Here is a 13,408-nt window from a genome sequence, read left to right on the forward strand (position 1 = left end):
GAGAGGAGTCAGGTTCAAATTCCAACCAGGTCATTCAGGTTCGGGTTATTTAAGATTTTTGTAAATGACTTAAAGTGAATTACCAATTTGTTCCACTGGGGAGAGTGTGGCAGATCTACTTCCCCACCAGAGCTCAACCCCCCCTCCCCCCTCTCTCTCCCCCCTCCCCTCCCCCCCCCCCCCCTCTCTCTCTCTCTCTCTCAATCTTTCATTCATCTAGCTTCTACAGCATAAAAATTCCAGATCTGCTGTTTTGTACCAATTATTGGAAAAAAAATCTTTCCTGTTTACTGCAGCAGGTCATAATTTTCTTCTTTACTTTAGCATACTAAAAGTCACAAACCTATCACTCATCTGTTTATGTGTAAATATGTATTTTATTTACTTTTATCCGCTGAGAGAAAAATACTTTTTAATCATCAGAACAATTATTTAATAAATTGAGGCTTTGAACTGTGATTTAACTATTACAAATGGGTAAACATCAATATTTGAGAATAAAAACTGGTTCCTGAACTGGATAAAGAAAGGATAATACCATGAAGATCATGAGTCAAGTTTTTTTTGGCAAAGTTAGTGTGAGTACTAAAAGACTAACTAGTCTGTTGATATTATTACCTCCTGTGGACATTTACATTGTGCAACTGTCTTCATGCAAAAACACACACACACACACACACACACACACACACACACACACACACACACATACGATTACTTCTTGTCATTACTGTTACTGCTATTGTTCTTGTTGTTGTTGAATTCCAGTTGATTGTGTTAGCTATTACATCTTTCAAGCAAACTGCCAATAATCAGTAGAACAGAACCCGAAAACATAGTCCTGTAGAAACCCAGTAAACAATCAGGTCATGAAAGTATGGTGTAAGTGGGATAGGGACTTTAGCACAGCATAATTCAAAGTGTCTTGCATCAGCCAGGCAGCCAGGTTATCCATGGCTGGTTCCTCCTGCTGCCTGCCAGAGGAGACATTGATAGTAGACATCACAGAGTACCAACATTGCTACTGAATGACAGGTATCAAATTCCATCCCTCTTTAATTGGCATGTAAGGCTGGAAGTTTCCACATCGGTATCGTGATCACCATACCAGTAAGGGAGAGGCATGCTGTGTCCTCCACTTGCAGTGGGGACATAGTGCTGATGCTAGAGTTGGCTGCATCTGGTGTTCCAATCTCTGCATCCATGCTGAAGGTCAATGGTGTTGCAGGTGGTAAACGGTTTCTTTCCTTGGGAAAAAAGCTCCATGGCACTGAACCTGGTAATGGGACTGCCAGGTATTGGAAGTTGTATCAATCCGACTCCAGGAGCGCAGGTGATAGTCTGGAGGTGGAAGCATGGGTGCAGCTGGTTGGCATGTCATACCAACATGGTGCCATTGGATTATTACTGGGGGCCTTTCAATGGCTTTCCTCAAAATAGGGCTATGCAGTATCGACATTTAAAAACTTTTTGCTATTGTTAATATTTCTTCAAAAGTAGGATTTGTTAATTTCAGTGCCTATGCACAAACTTCTTTATCAGGTGCACACATATTTATTATATGATTCAGTACACAACTGTTTACAATTTTGCTTTTTACACAATAATCAACACTTCTAGATCTACACATATAGATAACTACATACTCCAAATGCAACCTTGTGGTGTATGGTGGAGATACCTGGTACTACTATTAGTCATTTCCTTTCCTATTCCACTTGTAAATGGAGTGAAAGGAAAATGACTGTCCAAATGCCTTCACTGTCCATATGAGCCCTAATTTCTCTCATCTCATCTTTGCTGCCCTTGCACAAAATGTACACTGGCGGTTGTGAATCGCTCTGCACTTGGCTGCAAATGACAGTTCTATGAATTTTTTCAATAGTGTTTCATGAGAACATCATCTTCCCCCCAGACATTCCCATTTGAGTTCACAAAGCATATCCATAATAAAACTGTGTTTTGATCAAACCTACCAGTAACAAATCTAACAGCATATCTCTCAATTGCTTCAATCTCCTTCTTCAACCAACTTCGTGGGGATGCCAAACATTTGAGCAGTACCCAAGAATGGTTCACTACTGATCTATATTGTCTCCCTCATAGAAAAGCTACATTTCCGTAAAATTCTGCCACTAAAACCAAGCTAACCATTCACTTTTCCTCATACCAACGTTATTCAATTTCATATCACTTTGCAACATTACATATAGATATTTAGTTGATAGATTTTAACATTTCATGATTGCTTTTTCTTCTCATCTTCATAGACTTGTGTTTTCTACATTTAGAGCAAGCTGCCATTCATCACACCGAACTGAAATTCTAAGTCATCCTATATCCTCTAACAATCACTCAATCAAAACATTTACCCATATACTACAGCAGTTCGCAGACTGTGCAGTGCGATCAAACTCTCTTTCTGGCGCTCCTGACAATAACTTTATCTCTGAAGGATACTCTCAGTCAAGGACAACACGTCGAGTTCTATAACTTAAGGGGACATTGTACATGAAATTCGTTGAAATTTGACATTTTCTGTTTTCTACTCCATAATGTATTTTGGACTTTCCTGAATATTTTGGTATATAATACATTAAAATCAGACAATTGTGAGATTTTCAAATAATATTTTGAATGTTGATGTGAGACTGTCAAATTTTGTGGCTACGCATATACTGCCACAGTTGAGCAGTCATACCTTGGAAACTACACAGTCTAGAAGGCTGTGAATTGCTTTGTTTTGTGCCTATTGCTACGTCTCAGAAGTTGGCATTACAAATAAACAAATCAGTGCTTTGTTTCGGATACTAATTTTCATTGAAAGTAATGTGATTATTGGCTATTTTTGTAGCAAGCTAACTTCTATTGCTTTTTATACATAAATAAAATAACTACGCATAAAAGTAACTTCAAGAAATGCATATTTTCAGGTAACAGATATGTGGGACCTACGTTTTCTTCTGGAGTACTTGAAAACACGTGTGCTAGCAGTGAAGGAAACCACAATAATGTTTATGAAGTGACCACGCCCCCTAGTGCATCGAAAAGGAAAGTAACTTTAGAAACATGTGACAGTGGTAAAAGTAATGATATTATGGACAACATCATCATTGATCTGCAAATCCTTGCACAAGTTCTTTCTGAAACTGTCTCTTGCTGTCTTTGTGGTGGTGAAGTTAAACTTTATGAGGATATTGGAACTAGAATAGATGTTGTGTCTAAATTAATTATTAAACCTCAAAAGTGCAAAAACGAAAAAGCATTTCATACTTCATCAAAGTGTTCATGTAGTGAATTGTAAGAAACTAATATGGAACTGTTCTATGGCCTTAGATGCATTGGTAAACATGCAAGGGCTGGTAATGTTCTCTGCACCATGTTGAATTTGCCAAAACCACCTTCTAGGCATATGAAATATCTAACAGCAATTGGAGAATCTATAAATGCTGTGGCTCAAGATTCAATGGTTGCTGCTACATCAGAAGCTGTTGAACAAAATGAGGGTGACACAGATATCAGCCATGCTGTGGATGGATCCCTGACAAAAGTATGGGTTTAGTTCTAAAAATGGTTTTACATCTGCAATAAGTATTGACATTGGAGAAGTTTTGGATTTTGAAGTTCTCAGTAAGTACTGCCAAGGTTTTACTGTGAACCATAACAACAGATTACTTCATAAGCAGCAATGTATACGAAATTATGATGGCACAAGTGGAGGAATGGAGGTAAAAGGAGCAGTTAACATTTTCCTGTGTTCACAGGAGAGCAGTGTCAGATATGTGAATTACTTAGGTGATGGAGACAGCAAGGCTTTCATTGCAGTACAAAACAGTAAGCCATATGATGTTCCTACACAAAAACTTTAATATGTAGGACACGTCAAGAAAAGGATAGGAACATGTCTGCGTAACCTAAAAACCAAGCTGGGTAACAAAAAGCTCTCTGATGGCAAGACAATAAAATGCGCTGGAAGACTAATGGACAAAATAATTGATGAATTACAGGAATATTATGGGAAGGCCATTAGAGATAACTGTGACAATTTAGAGAATAAGAAAATAGCTGTGTTGAGCACTTTCTTTCATTGAACACCAACTGATGAAAAGCCATGTCATGCTTTGTGTCCACCTCCACCAAACACTTGGTGGCAAGCTGAATTTTGTGACACCCTGCAAGAATTTACTCACAAACTTTCTCTTCCTTTGGCAGTAATGGGGGCAATCAAACTTGTTTACAGAGATATGGCAAATCCTGAGCTACTAAAGATGTGTTTACATGGGAAGATCCAGAATGTGAATGAGTACATCAATAATGTTTTGTGGTGCCATGTGCCTAAAAATGTATTTGTTGCCCTTATGACTCTAAAGTTAGCAGTGTCTGATGCTGTAATAACTTTTAATGGTGGGGACTATGAAAGACCTAAGGTTCTGGAAAAGTTAGGGGTAAGATTTGGACAGAACACAGCAAAACGACTGCAGGAGCTAGATGATCTTCGTGTACATGAAGCAGAGTTAGCTGCTCAGAAAATGACAAAAGACTCAATAAAGAAAAGGAGGAGGCAGGCACTGGGCTGTTGTGACACTGAAGAAGACACAGACTACAGGCCAGGGCAATTCTAGTGCATAAGAGACACAGAAATTTAACTTTGTATAAGAAATTGTAATAAAAAAAGTTTTAAACCTCAATATCTCTGAACTACATTTTTTGCAATAAATGACCCTTTTTCTAAAAAAGTACTAATGGTAGAGACATGAAATTTTCACAGTATGCCAAGTGAGATTCAACACATATGGAACTAGAATAATTAAAATATCCTGAGTTGTTTTGATTTCATGTTCATTTATTTACAAAATTCTGTCAAAAATTGAGTGTTCGAAAAAAAAAAAAAGAAAAGTTAACATGCCCCACAATACAGTTTTAGTAATAATTCTAGTTCAGTGTATCTAGAATGGAGCATTCAATAATTATGGAAAATTGTAAGTTGGTGTCTTAAAAAGTTTCCAAGATAATGAGTCTCAAAATGGGATAATTTGACATTGGCAGCATAGGACATACAATATCCCCTCAAGAAGTCTTTGAGCACTCGCACATTTGAACCTTTTCCATAGGCTCAAATCTTTGTTAATAATGTACAGTTGGACACTGTGTCCAATGCCTTCCAGAAATCAGGAATATGGAACCTGCCTCTTGCCCTCCATCCATGGTTCATGTGACACTGAGTAAAAAGAGAGCAACTTGTTCTCTCAGTGCTAATTTGTGGACAAAAGCTTTTCTGTCTCAAGGATAATTATTATATTTAAAATCAGAATAGGCTAAAGAATTCTGCAGCAAAGCAATGTTAAGGCTATTGGTATATAATTTTACCCTTCTTATACAAGAGTCACCTGCGCTTTTTGTCCAACTGCTTGAGACTTTGAGGTTCACCATAAAAGTATGAAAAATAAGAGGATAAATAAAATCTCAGTAAGGGGCCAATGCCACAGAGTACTCTGGGTAAAACTGAATTGACCTGATTACTATTTGTTTTCAACTCATTCAATTGCTTCTCAATGCCAGGGATGCCTATTTTAAGTTGTCTGCACAGGAACCTGTGTGACAGTCAAACAATGGTACATTGTCCACAAAGGAGGCTGTGTGACAGTCAAACAATGGTATGTTGTCCACAAAGGAGTTAGTGGGGCAATCAAATGATAAAATATTGCCCATACAGGAATGTGAGTGTAACAGTCAAACGATGGTATGTACTCTTTTGTGAATGAGTTTTTGAATTCACAATGTGAAACTTCAGCTTCCCTTCTGCTACTTTCTACTGCCTTACCTGGCTGATCAATGAGTGAGTGGGTTGAAGCCTTCACTAAGGCAAGACAGTTGCAGCTGTATGTTTCATGTATCTATCTTTTATAGACACACAAATTTTTACTAACTTTTTGCCTGTCGACATTTCCATATTCTTTTTTGGACTGAGAGTGCAACAATATCTTTTTCTTCAGCATTTTTCAAATTTTGTTATGTGGGTTTTTCCATCCTTAATCCGCTTACTCAACATGTACTTATCCACAGCTTGATTTCCAATTTGTTTAAACTTTGCCCACGATGCTTCTGTATCCATCATACTGGAACTAAATGATGTCAGGCTTTATCGAAGTATGACGCTAACAACTGGTTATTATCTCCCCTAGCATTAAAACTCCTCTAGCCTTCTTGACGATGTAGTAATCATTGTCACTACGACAACATCACGAACACTTACCCCTGTCTCCATAGTGACAGTGTTGAAAAGTGAGGCCTGTTCATAGCTACAAAGTCTTAAATATTTCCATTGTGTGTGGGTTATTTACCTAGATTTTCAAGACAGTTTTTGGAAAACTGTGTTGAGAATTACTACTCAAACCTGTCTGTCCATTCCACCAGGAACGAATCCGGTGAAGTCCAAGTCTATACTAAGTAGGTTTAAGTCACTTCCACACTACTGACCAGAGACTTTCTTTGCATGTTTCTACAACTGTTACCATGGAACTGGGTGGCCAGTAAAAACATCCAATGATTAATTTGAGTTCACCAAGGCTGGTTATTCATGTCCACATAAATTCACAGTCAGACTAAATTTTGACATTGACAAACGGTATTTTTAACCACTGCGATGAACACACCACGTCCTATGGTGTCTAACCTGTATTTTCAATATAGCTTTCAGCCTCATTAAATATTCTGGAGCTTTTTACTTCGGTTTTCACTCACCTCACTGTTCAGAGAATCGTTTGATTGTGGTATCTTTCCTAGAGGGAAGCAAAGTCACGAAATTTGTTATTACAGTCTGGGTATTTACTGTTAAAATTTTAACAGTCAATGAGTCTTTGTATAAGATCTGATTTTGCTCTCTGCATATCAACTGGCAAGCCTTCATCAGAAGAATATCATCTAGCATAAAAACCTTCATGTACTCTGCTAACCAAGTAACTGCTTCCTCTGTGTTGTGCACCCCTATCTATCAATGGAAGTCCTACAATTCTCCATCCCACAATGCAGGTCCAGAAACTAGCAGTCAAGACTGTTGCAGGATTGACGGTGCCTTTGGTTGAGACCCTTTACTTGACACCAAACCAAAGGACTTACAGGTCAAGCCCATTGAGATCAGCTGCCCACAAAGCATACAATTGATGCGAATGCTCATGACAACAAATAGTGAGTCCAGCTGCTACATATTTGTTGCTCATAATGCATAAGCATGGATTTCAAACAAATCTAAACACTTGAGTTTATCAGGAGGACTTAATTTCTGTTGAAGCTTCCATGTTATCAGATGACAGAAAAGCACCCTCTTCAGCAATCTTGGTTATTCTACTCACCCGGAAGTGGAGCTGCAGATTTTTGTAGTACGAGACCCAGTCTTCGTCTTCTGGGCAAAATTGCTCAAATGTTTCTGGTGGATGCTGTTCTGGCTTGATGAGCTGCCGCAGTATAAGCTGCATTTGCTGTTGTTGTTGCAAAATTGGCTTTTGTAGTTCTTCTTCTTGTTCTTGATGTTTCATTTGAGGTTTCAGTTGTTTCTGCTACAGATTCACGAACGCCAGACCCACGGTCACTGAACTTTGTTGTTCTTACACACAAAGTTCAAGTCCTCATCAGCAGTATTACACCAGCTACAGTGCAACACACTTTTTATTACATAGAAAATATAGATACATTGTAACCACTTTATACTTTACAATTCAAGTCCATGCCCGGTCGTTGAAAATTGCAGAACACACCAAGAGAATCATCCTGATAATACTAGTTCAAGGTAATCTGTCAGTCTGTAGAACAGTAATCCAAAACATAGTCCAACTGATATCCAATAAACGTCCAGGACACGAAAGCACAGTTTAAGTGCGGTGGAGACTTTAGAACAGCATAATTCAAAGTGTCTTGCAATGGCATGAAGCTGGGTTTTATCTCTGACTTGATTCAGTGGTCAGGCCCATACGACAGCTCTTCTCATTGATAACCGGAAATCGCAGGGCATTGGCTTTGCTGTCAGACGACAGAGATATAGCATTAGTCATGAAATTAAAGCAATTTTTCTCTTTGTTTCTTTACTGTGTTGCCTATTCCTGGGTGCATTTTTCTTGGTCACTTTATACCCTATTTCGGAATACTCACTATGGGTTGGTTTACTGCCTGTCTGTTTTTAACTTATGATGTCAGGAACACATTGCACGGGATTGTGTGTTTCACTATGAATGTATTACAAACCATTACTTTAGATCACACACTTATTAACAGAATATACATGAGCAGATGTTGTGCAACACTTCCTTTCACTTGGTAGGCTGCAGAGAAAAGTCTCAAAACTATAGGGCAGTGGAGTGTTTTAGACTAAAATTTAGTTGTACAATATCTCTCTCTAAATACTGTAATAGGTGCTCTTGAATGTGTCTGTAAACTTTCAAATATTCATAGCTTACTCTTCTATTAATTTCAATGCCCTACAACAGGCAGCACTGACATTCAACCATTATATGGTTCCTTACTACTACTAAACTTAACATGAAAAATACTATTTACATCCCTACTACTATTCATAACTTCTCCTCCACAGTCCTACCATTGGTTGGCAGCAAGATGGCCTCTCAGATGCTCTTCTGAAATTGCAACTTCTTGGTTTCGTGGAAAAGCTACCCTTCCATTCTTACAGGCATAAACAGACCTTTGTCTACTTCTTGCCCTTCTACCACCAGCTTTTCCCTCCTCAGTCAACATCGGCACACCAGCTGTAGAGGATAACCAATTAAGTTAAGTTTTCTTTTCCTTTGTTCTTTTCACATTGCTTCTTTTTGCTTACATTTTTCTCAAACCTCTTTATTTATAGCCCTGGCAGTCAAAGCTTTGTGGCACTTTCTGCCAGAATCACTTTCAAAAACATTCCAGTTTAGATATTTCATTTTTCTTGAGCCTTTCATTTTTTGGTGCCGTTCAGCTGTGGAACAAGCTGAGGAGTCACAGTGCATACAAATCTCAAATTAACAAAGTGACTCCTTAACTTACTATTAGGTGAGGATGGTATGGTATAAGTATTTTCTTTGTAAGGTTGTTTCCATGTCACCATCATGTTGTTGTTGTTGTGGTCTTCAGTCCTGAGACTGGTTTGATGCAGCTCTCCATGCTACTCTATCCTGTGCAAGCTTCTTCATCTCCCAGTACCTACTGCAACCTACATCCTTCTGAATCTGCTTAATGTATTCATCTCTTGGTCTCCCCCTACGATTTTTACCCTCCACGCTGCCCTCCAATACTAAATTTGTGATCCCTTGATGCCTCAGAACATGTCCTACCAACCGATCCCTTCTTCTGGTCAAGTTGTGCCACAAACTTCTCTTCTCCCCAATCCTATTTAATACTTCCTCATTAGTTATGTGATCTACCCATCTAATCTTCAGCATTCTTCTGTAGCACCACATTTCAAAAGCTTCTATTCTCTTCTTGTCCAAACTATTTATCGTCCATGTTTCACTTCCATACATGGCTACACTCCATACAAATACTTTCAGAAATGACTTCCTGACACTTAAATCTACACTCGATGTTAACAAATTTCTCTTCTTCAGAAACGCTTTCCTTGCCATTGCCAGTCTACATTTTATGTCCTCTCTACTTCGACCATCATCAGTTATTTTGCTCCCCAAATAGCAAAACTCCTTTACTACCTTAAGTGTCATTTCCTAATCTAATTCCCTCAGCATCACCCGACTTAATTAGACTACATTCCATTATCCTCGTTTTGCTTTTGTTGATGTTCATCTTATATCCTCCCTTCAAGACACCATCCATTCCGTTCAACTGCTCTTCCAAGTCCTTTGCTGTCTCTGACAGAATTACAATGTCATCGGCGAACCTCAAAGTTTTTATTTCTTCTCCATGGATTTTAATACCTACTCCAAATTTTTCTTTTGTTTCCTTTACTGCTTGCTCAAGATACAGATTGAATAACATTGGGGAGAGGCTACAACCCTGTCTCACTCCCTTCCCAACCGCTGCTTCCCTCTCATGCCCCTCGACTCTTATAACTGCCATCTGGTTTCTGTACAAATAGTAAATAGCCTTTCGCTCCCTGTATTTTACCCCTGCCACCTTTAGAATTTGAAAGAGAGTATTCCAGTCAACATTGTCAAAAGCTTTCTCTAAGTCTACTAATGCTATAAACGTAGGTTTGCCTTTCCTTAATCTTTCTTCTAAGATAAGTCGTAAGGTCAGTATTGCCTCACGTGTTCCAGTATTTCTACGGAATCCAAACTGATCTTCCCCGAGATCGGCTTCTACTAGTTTTTCCATTCGTCTGTAAAGAATTCGTGTTAGTATTTTGCAGCTGTGGCTTATTAAACTGATAGTTCGGTAATTTTCACATCTGTCAACACCTGCTTTCTTTGGGATTGGAATTATTACATTCTTCTTGAAGTCTGAGGGTATTTCGCCTGTTTCATACATCTTGCTCACCAGATGGTAGAGTTTTGTCAGGACTGGCTCTCCCAAGGCCGTCAGTAGTTCTACTGGAATGTTGTCTACTCCGGGGGCCATGTTTCGACTCAGGTCTTTCAGTGCTCTGTCAAACTCTTCATGCAGTATCGTATCTCCCATTTCATCTTCATCTACATCCTCTTCCATTTCCATAATATTGTCCTGCATCATAAGGGAGATAATGACTGGAACAAGACTACATGTTGCAGGTCCAATAACCTACCTCCTCAAGCTGCTCAAAATGGAACAATGATTTCATAAAATATGCACACATCTATAAAACTAGTTCTTGGTAGTAAGATCTTTAATTTTATTCAGGACCAAGACACTGCTTACAAATCATGATTTATAAAAGAACTGCATTTGCCATATTCTGTGCTCTCTTACTGACTGACATTTGACATTGCAAAGTTTTGCACTGCAAAACAACGTATCTCCCAACACTCTCTCACGCATACATCCCCTTCTGCGCCCCCCCCCCCCCCCCCCCTCATAACTCATAAACTAGTAAAAAGAATTGTTTACCATCTTCAGTTTCCTAATGCTTGTTGCAGAGCTGAGGTGCAAATATCTAAACTCAAATAGCAACAGTAAACTACAAATAAAATATGACAACAAATAAATTCACAGCAACTGGAATACCAACATGCAAGACAAAAACACTATGAATTTACGCACCAACCTAATATATTGTGAAAAGTATATGACAGTTCCTTCATTTACACCCAAAGTTACTTTTACGTTTGAATATTTCACTCCGATAAGAATGACTTGCAGTTACAATAATGAATGGAAAGTTCTGATTGAAAATTATGAATTATTTAGGAATAAAGGCAGGAGCACTGCATTGTCGATACGCACACAAACAAAAGGTACGGAGTTCGGCTAGCTTTCAGATTGCACTTTCTTTTTCTAGCTTTAAGAAACAAATTAAACAAACACACACACACACACACACACACACACACACACACACACACACACACCTGTCTGCCTACATTGTGCTCAGCTGACCGCCAGCTGGCAGTGGACTGAGCATAATGTATGGAGACAGGTGTGTGTGTGTGTGTGTGTGTGTGTGTGTGTGTGTGTGTTTTCCTACAGCTAGAAAAAGAAAGTGCATTCCAAAAGCTAGCCAAGTTCCATACCTTTCATTTGTGTGCCTACCGACAACGTACCGCTTCCTCTATTGAACACCTTCTGGAAACCAAGGACTATGGCATCAGCCTAAGCACTCATACACCATGTGATCAAAAGTATCTGAACACCTAGCTGAAACTGAATTACAAGTTCATGGCACCCTCCATCAGAAAAGCTGAAAGTCAGTATGGTATTGGCCCACCCTTAGCCTTGATGACATCATCCACTCTCACAGTCAGTAAGGCCTGGCACAAAGTCGGCACTCCAAAACATCCCAAAGGTGTTCTAAAGGGAGCAGGTCAGGACTCTGTGCAGGCCAGTCCATTACAGGGATGTTATTGTAGTGCAACCGCTCCTCCACAGGCCGTGCATTATGAACAAGTGCTCAATTGTGTTGAAAGATGCAATTACCATCCCTGAATTGTTCTTCAACAGTGGGAAGCAAGAAGGTGCTTAAAAAATCAATGTAGGCCTGTGCTGTGATAGTGCCACGCAAAAAAACAAGGGGTGCAAGCCCCCTCCATGAAAAACATGACCACACCATAACACCACTGCCTACGAATTTTACTGTTGGCAATACACACGCTGGTAGATGATTTTTACTGGGCATACGCCATACCCACACCCCGCCATGGGATTGCCACATTGTGTACCATGATTTGTCACTCCACACAGCATTTTTCCGCTGTTCAATCGTCCAATGTTTACTCTCCTTACACCAAGTGAGGCATCGTTTGGCATTTCCTGGCATGATGTGTGGCTTATGAGCAGCCACTCGACCATGAAATCCAAGTTTTCTCACCTCCCGCATAACTGTCACAGTACTTGCAGTGGATTCTGATGCAGTTTGGAATTCCTGTGTGATGGTCTGCATAGATGTCTGTCTGTTACACATTACAACCCTCTTCAACTGTTGGTGGTCTCAGTCAGTCAACAGACAAGGTCAGCCTGTATGCTTTTGTGCAGTACATGTCCCTTCATGTTTCCACTTCACTATCACATCCCCCCATGAACCATGGACCTTGCCACTGGTGGGGAGGCTTGCGTGCCTCAGCGATACAGATGGCCGTGCCATAGATGCAACCACAACGGAGTGGTATCTGTTGAGAGGCCAGACAAAAATGTGGTTCCTGAAGAGGGGCAGCAGCCTTTTCAGTAGTTGCAGGGGCAACAGTCTGGATGATTGACTGATCTAGCCATGTAACACAAACCAAAACGGCCTTGCTGTGCTGGTACTGCGAACAGCTCAAAGCAAGGGGAAACTACAACCGTAATTTTTCCTGAGAGCATGCAGCTTTACTGTATGATTAAATGATGATGGCATCCTCTTGGGTAAAATATTCCGGAGGTAAAATAGTTCCCCATTCGGATCTCCGGATGGGGACTACTCAGGAGGATGTCGTTATAAGGAGAAAGAAAACGTGTTCTACGGATCGGAGTGTGGAATGTCAGATCCCTTAATCGGGCAGGTAGGTTAGAAAATTTAAAAAGGGAAATGGATAGGTTAAAGTTAGATATAGTGGGAATTAGTGAAGTTCGATGGCAGGAGGAACAAGACTTTTGCTCAGGTGAATACAGAGTTATAAATACAAAATTACATAGGGGTAATGCAGGAGTAGGTTTAATAATGAATAAAAAAATAGGAGTGCGGATAAGCTACTACAAACAGCATAGTGAACGCATTACTGTGGCCAAGATAGACACGAAGCCCACGCCTACTACAGTAGTACAAGTTTATATGCCAACAAGCTCTGCAGATGAAGAAATTGATGAA

General features: G+C 39.6%; 1 protein-coding gene across 1 annotated transcript in view; it reads right to left on the reverse strand.

Moving 5' to 3' along the window:
* LOC126175350 (N-acetylneuraminate 9-O-acetyltransferase) overlaps positions 1–13,408 on the reverse strand; it is a 269,896-nt gene that overhangs the window by 104,044 nt on the left and 152,444 nt on the right. The gene's annotated exons all lie outside the window — the stretch shown is intronic.

This window comes from Schistocerca cancellata, chromosome 3, assembly GCF_023864275.1.
Source record: "Schistocerca cancellata isolate TAMUIC-IGC-003103 chromosome 3, iqSchCanc2.1, whole genome shotgun sequence".
NCBI lineage: Eukaryota > Metazoa > Arthropoda > Insecta > Orthoptera > Acrididae > Schistocerca > Schistocerca cancellata.